This window comes from Crassostrea angulata, unplaced genomic scaffold, assembly GCF_025612915.1.
Source record: "Crassostrea angulata isolate pt1a10 unplaced genomic scaffold, ASM2561291v2 HiC_scaffold_235, whole genome shotgun sequence".
NCBI classification, from domain to species: Eukaryota; Metazoa; Mollusca; class Bivalvia; order Ostreida; family Ostreidae; genus Magallana; species Magallana angulata.
In genome coordinates, this window is record NW_026441788.1 from 81,556 (window position 1) to 89,143 (window position 7,588).

General features: G+C 33.1%; 1 pseudogene; it reads right to left on the reverse strand.

Moving 5' to 3' along the window:
• Positions 1–1,255: 1,255 nt before the first annotated feature.
• On the reverse strand, positions 1,256–6,720 carry LOC128169857 (uncharacterized; annotated as a pseudogene).
• Between the last annotated feature and the right edge of the window lie 868 nt (positions 6,721–7,588).

Below are 7,588 nucleotides of genomic sequence, written 5' to 3' on the forward strand. Positions count from 1 at the left end.
CATCAATGCGCTACGCCCATTGATGAAGTTTTCCGGTCAATTTTTTCTTTGATACGTCGATCAATAGAAAAATTATTATCTTCATTTCTTAATTCATTTTCAGGGTTACTTAGGCAGTAGATGGTCCACTGAAAACACTTATTGGGATGTTGATAAAAAGTAGGTACTATATAAATATTTCTTTTACTCACTAACTTCAACTTCATGTATAGTTTGTTGTTTTTTAATATCATATTGATAATGATACTAATGTAACCTATTATAATGATTTGCATTGATATCTATTGAAATGAAATTTGATATTGATATATATTCATCATTTTAGGTATTGGTTTTCTTATCAACTGGACTACCTCCTAATATCAAAAAGACAGAAGAGAAGAACATGTAGTGTGCAAGAAGAATTGTCAATTCCATAAATTCCACATTATGACTGAAAAATACTAAAATTTAAAAAACACTAGTCTTGTTGAACAGTTTGTCACAGTAAAGTAAAATCTATAGTATTTGTAAAGTTGATTATTAAGATAAATTCTTGATAATATTGATATATTGTTTCTTATTGCTTTCTTTAATTAGTACTAAAATATCAATTGTGATTACAAGTAAACCTGATTATACATTAAAAGAATTTATTCACCAGCATAGTAACATACTTGTAAATTATTATGAAACATAAATGTGTAAATTACAAACCCAACACTTACACCCCCCCCCCCCACCCCCCATAAAGACAACTGATGAAATTATTTTTTTCCAATTTCAACAATTTTGTAATGATGATACCACATCCCCATTGAATCTATCTTCAATATTCTGTAATCACTTAGATTTAAGTATTGGGTACAAATTAGTAAGTGAAATACAGAATGTAATAAAGTTATCACATAATAAGGGTTGGGCGGGAGGGTAATTTTCATTTCCCATACCCTCAAAGCAACTAGTGTAATCTCTCTTTCAAACAACATATTCAACTTCAGTATCTCTAAAGGCAATGATCAAATTACAGAATCTCTCCGCTAGGGGTCACTGAGGATGATACCACATCCCCATTGAATCTATCTTCAATATTCTGTAATCACTTAGATTTAAGTATTGGGTACAAATTAGTAAGTGAATAATCATTCTTCCTGTTACGCATTATATTTACATGTGCCTCTGAACCATTTCATGACATGTCTTGTATAATTACACTCTTCCCAATACTCAACACATGTATGAAATACATGTGAAAAACAAAAAACAAACTAAAAAACAAATTGAATTATTTTTAATTTTGTAAACATTACGCAATGCATTCTTTTAAAACATGTTACAAAAAACTGTACAACAATACAATGCACTAAACATCATTCAGTAGTAATAGATGGCAATTCCCCAAAATTTGCCTTTTCATGGAACATGATTTCAATTTCTTTTGCCCTCTCACTTGATTGTGCTAATCTAACAGCAGTGTTCGATGCATCTAACACAGTGTCATATCTACTATAATATTTTGCAGAACTTTCTGTTGCCCATCCAACGTGGTTCATAAGATCATGAACATCATGTGCAGCATTTGAGAAACACATATGAACAGCACACCCTGCTCTTAAACTATGTGGTGTCTCACCCTCATCAATTCCAAGAGTAATCAAATAACATTTAAGTCTTTCATATATAGAGGAGGCTCATTAATAACTCTTCCTGACTCAGTCACCATTCTAAAAAGATATCCTGAAGACATGTCTATCCCTAATCGTTTTGCCTCTGCAAAATATCTTTCTAAGCCTCGAACTGGACAAATTGTTTCATTCGGGCAACATTTTATTACAAATGTATTTGTCTTTCCATTACCCCTGAGAGTTTTCCCAAATGTATGATTAAATGCAAACCCATCTTTTTTTCTCAAGTATTTCACTTCTTGTAACAAAGTTATTGCAATATCGCTAGCCCTGTCACCAGCAAAAAATTGTAATTTAAACAATGCTTGATCTCTTATCAAAACAAACCTTTCCTTAAGTGTTAAATCAGACCTTCCCAATTCTCTACTGATAAACTTTGAAATTGTTTCAAGTTTTGTTAAAAAGAATGGTTTTGCCTGCTTTGGTAGAATGTGTGCTTTTGCTTGTTCCTCTTGAACACATTTCAAATAACCCTTAATTTGAACAGATGCAGCTGGGTTCCCAACCCCACAATATTCATCATATGCTCTTCCTCTACCCTCTAATTCTAATATATCTACAAGGTGTTGGATAATATTTCTGACTGATGCTGCTGCCAACCTTTTTGGACACTTACAAGTACTATCCCCAGTTATCCCTAATTGTTTGCATTTATATGAATGTACTGTTGTTTTTCCAAATCTATCCCTCCACACTAAAAATCGTTTAATGTCATGAGGTGTGATGGACAAGAAGGTGGGGGAGCCAGGAATTTTTTGAAGAAATTGTTCTAACATCATCTTTACATTTTTTCTCTTTTTTACATAAGCAGAAGAGTTCTTAATGTTATCCAAATATTGTATTCTTTCATCAATGTCTTCCAACTCCATATGAACATTCTGAAAAATACATAAAAAATTGCAAAAGTAAATAAACCCTCAAAATGAACAATCCCCTTCACACAAAACTGACAATACATAATCATAACAAAAATCTACATATCATCTAATCTAAAACTGTAATCTAAAAACACCCAAGTCATTTTTCAATCCTTTCACATCATTTATAAAACCTTTAGATGTTGGTAACTTCAATTCTCTTACATCACCCTTTCTTCCCAATATTGTGTGTGAAATACAGTGTGAAGCCAAAAAAGGCCACCAAATTGGTTTTTCTTGAAAAATTGGTAAAACCATTGTACAACATTTTACATTTTGTTCCTTAAACAATTTCAACAATGGAAATATCATTTGAAATGGTGGAAAAACATAAGGATTTTCTTCTTCATTCACATATTGAACAAAAACATTCACACCATCAGATAAAACTGTTGGATATGGAGTAAAATGTCGCAGCATCTTACCATATCTATCTTTCATACAATTAGAATCTAAACTCATAAGATCAACAGTATGTGGGCCAAACAATTGCTCAACATAAGCCAACGATGTCTCACTCAACATGCAATCTGACAAAGAAATTGACCTAGAAGGTTCATCTGCTACATTGAGTTTTGACTGAACATATTGTAAATTCAATGAAATGTTAAATTCATAAACAAAGCAAAATAACTGCTTTATAATGTCATTGAGCTGTTTATCTTTTCCTCCTTGATTTTCCCATGTTTTGATAACAGCCATGTTATCACTCAATACATCTACCCTTGAATTCTTAATTTTATCTTTGCAACTATATAATACATTATATACTGCTTCAGCCTCCTTCAAATGAATTGGTCTACTGTCATCATTACTCCAAAAATCGCTTAAAATCAAACCTTTGAATTCACCAGACAAAATTTTTCCACCATATTTAAAACCTGATGCATCAGTCGCCAACATTATCTGTTTATGAGTTTCTAATCTCCAAGTCATACAGCCCTCCCAAGTATCAATAAATCTCCAATATTCTATCTCCTGTTTGAGAGAGTTTTCTACTTTTATCATTTGTGAATTCTTCATGCCATAAGAAATTGCTTTATTGACTTCTCTACAGTACAATTTTGCGGCAGGAACAACTAAACAAAATGAAATGCATTTTCCAGCAAACCTTTGCAAAGTTCTAATATCAACAAAATTTGACAACAATATAGATTCTCTCAGTTTTGAAAAAGACATTTTTTTCTCATCTGGTAAAGAAAATGCCATCTTGGAAGAATCAATAAAATAACCCAGATATTTAACCACCTGAGATGGTACAAACTGACTTTTCTTCCAGGAAAGGGTATATCCTAGCCTTGTAAGTAATTCAAGTAAAAAATAGGAAACATCTGTTATTCTAGACTTAGCAGATTCAATTACTAGTCTATCGTCAATGTACTGTATGTTATAAATACTTCTACTTCTTAAATAATTTGTTACTTGCATTCCTATGGTTTGATAAATGTAAGGGGATGATTTCCAGCCAAATGGTAATGTGTTGTATGTGAAAACCCAACCTCCAAACTGTATTCCAAAGTATTTTCTAGAATTTTTGCATAAAATAACATGACCATACCCTGATTTTTCATCACATGTTATCATTTTCATATCTTTTTCAACCATCCTGGGTACATGTTTTAAATTTTCCAATTGAAAAGGTGTATCTTTTGTCCAAAGATTAATATACCTGTCATCATGACAAAGTCTTGGTTTTGTTGGTTCTACAGTTAAAGGCATAATAATATGTGGAAGCTCACATTCTCCCACTTTACAAACAACAGACAAGGATCCATTAAGTATTCTTTCGTACAATTCTGAGCAAATAAATTCTTTGAACTGTTTACAGATTGGTGCATTTTGAAAAAATCTTTGTGGAGGAAATAAAGAGTTGTAACTACAACCTTTAAAATTACCTTTAAAATGTGTAAAAAATTCTGTAACATCAACTCCATCTTTTAACCACTGTTTAACAAGACTAGATGTGTCATTATCCAACAAAATTTTTTCCCAATGACAAAATTGATTATGTAGTTCTCCAGCAATGAAAAAATCTGGATTTCTTAAATATAAACTGCATTAAGATTTTACTGCACACTCTTCATTAAAAATGTATGGGTCAACATGTGATGGAATGTTGTCCCCTCCCAAAGTTGTCCATATTGGATGTTTTCTCTTATTATTTTCTGCATGCACTGGATTAAAATTACAGTCAAATTCCCATTCTGGAACAAATAGGTTTCCACAATTGTCAGGTGCATGCAATGCCTACAAAAGAATATAAACTATAAGGAATGAATAATCTACATTTTAAGACACAATCTTCATATATTCTATAGAAAACATCCAATAGGATTTGGGAAAGGACAGCATTCCACCAAGACCCACGTGAAAAAATTCACTAGGGAATCAGTGTCCCTGGATACAAGGTGAAATAACTTGTCCAACATGAATAAAACTGATATCCCGAGATACTCATTTACTTTCTTTGTTATTTAGCCAGTTTCATTTTTTGACATTATCGGATACTATGTCCAGGCATATCACAAAAATAACAATTTCCTCTAGGTTTCCACTGATTGAATCTACCTCTAGGCCTACTGTTAAACATTGAATAATTCTGATATGGTGCATATTGGTATGACTGTTGTGGCATCAAAAATGGATTTATTGGATTATAAACATTTGCCAAAGGTGATTGATGGGTGTTCTCATTTTCTGCTTTCTCTGGAGCTGTTAACTTTGATTCTACTTTTTTCTCTTTCACACATTTGTTAAGAGCCTTAATAACAACATCTGAAGACCCCCCAACTACATTTAACACCAACGAAGCCAAATTTATTGACCCTTGATGCTTGAGAGCTTGTCTTGATAGCTCTTCAAATACACTTGAGTCATCATGTTGTCTTTTTCTGGCTACATTTGCTAATTCCTCTAACAATAACAAAATCATTGCCTCATTCGGTGACTTTTGTAGGGCAAGTCCTCGTACCTTGTCCTTTAAGCTTTCCACACTTTCCGTCGCTTTTTCCAAGTCTGCTATCCTGGAAAGAATCTCGTCTTCGTGAATGTTCTTGTCTTTCTTATTGTTCTTTTCTGTCTCCCTTTCGTGTGCAGATGTAGAGGCTCCCCTTGTCTGGTTATCATTTACGATTGCAGCACTACCAGATTGCTAAAAATAGCCACAGGAAACAAAACTTTAAATATAAAAGAAAAAACCCGGTATAACTTCCGGAATAATAGAAAAGAAAACACCCAATGCGTAACCTGCCATTTTCCGGAAAGCATAATTACCCACAATACCTGTAACAGTACATTAAGTTATCATAAATTGACCCCCTAGTAGGAAAAATTGCCTACCATCGTTTCGGTCAGTTGCTCTCCAGGCTGGCCTACTTCATTAGCATAAATAATGGTATTATGCAATAAGCAGACAAGATTTCTTTTGTTGATCGCCTTCCCCGCCATCTCTAAGCAATCAGCGGCACTCTCTCCTGTAATTTGTCGAAACTGACTAATTAATTCCTCATTATCCAAATCTTCTGTCCTCACTTGCGTGGCCATCCTGGCTGCAGAACCCGTTAACTCATTCTGCCTAGTTCTCTTTATGACTGTGAGAATACTTTTCCCCTTCAAAGAATGTTTTCTTTTCAGCGTCGTAACCGCAGGTGGCATCTAAAATATTCAAAATCACTTGTTCAAATTCTACTCAAAATTACACTTACATGTAACTTTACATTGCTAAATTTGTTTTACCCTCCAAAACAAAGAAAGAACCCCTCATACCTATATACTTGTTCTTATTCATTAAATTCTTTTTAATCGCTAATCACGGGAGAAAACCATAATTACAGACATGTACATACTCTACAGATAGCATACACATTTTTCTTGGAATAAATATGCGCTTCCAATAATGGCCCAATCCCACCTCATGGGGTATTTTCTCACTTTTCAACTCATGAAAATTTGGATTTCTCAAATCCATCGTCCAAAACTATAATTAGTTGAACACATCATGTTCAAAATCTCCATACTATTATATTTACCTTCCTTGGCGTTCTTCTTTCTCTGGGACGTTTTCTTATCAATCGAGAGAACACGTCTGGTATCTTCAGTATCTCTAAAGGCAATGATCAAATTACAGAATCTCTCCGCTAGGGGTCACTGAGGATGATTGGTGTGAACAGAAACAACATTTTTACATTATTTTAGTGAAATTCACAGCGTTTAATTATTTTAAAAATGAAAATTGAAATCATGATCTTAGTCAGTGTTGCGTTTGAATTTCACGCAAATGACGCTGAAAGTGAAATGGGTCAGATAAAATGCAGTAGTGCAAGGGCATACACTTGATCAAATATATTGAAAATTTCCATGTCTTACCATTGTGTCCCCATTATATCAAAAAGTGCTGGGAGCTGTATAAAATCGCTACGCATTTCATATAAATAAGCGTTAATTGCGGGAAATCCCAGTAAATTGCTGTTCATACACTATTTACATTGAATTTAATAATTGTTCTTACTTGAATATTTTAAGCTCCCAGCACTTTTCGAAATTTTAAAGGTTCATTTTACAAGTTAGAAACAGAAATAACTATATTTGTTCATGTTATGCCCTTGCACTTTGCATTTTTTCGTATTATTCCTGGTTCATCTATTTTTAGCAGTATCACCTGACAGGGTATTCCCAAGAGACTCAAAAATTGCTCATGCGATAACAAATTATTTAATTTGTATAATCGATAAAATATCACTTTGTTTAACAATTTTTTGGAGTAGAATACCAAGATTGTTCTAAGGCTAACATTTTAGGTGATAAATATAGCTATTTTTTATGGACGCCCTTAACATAGCTGAGTAAATGTTTTATGGCCATTCTTATATGGTCATGTACACTTATTTTATCTTACTTTTTCAGTTATTTTAGGGGCTGGAGGAGGTCATACTGAAATTACCCAATTCTCTAAAACTAGCTTGATGACATTGTCTAATACTCTTGTATAATTTCAAACAATGTTTCAAC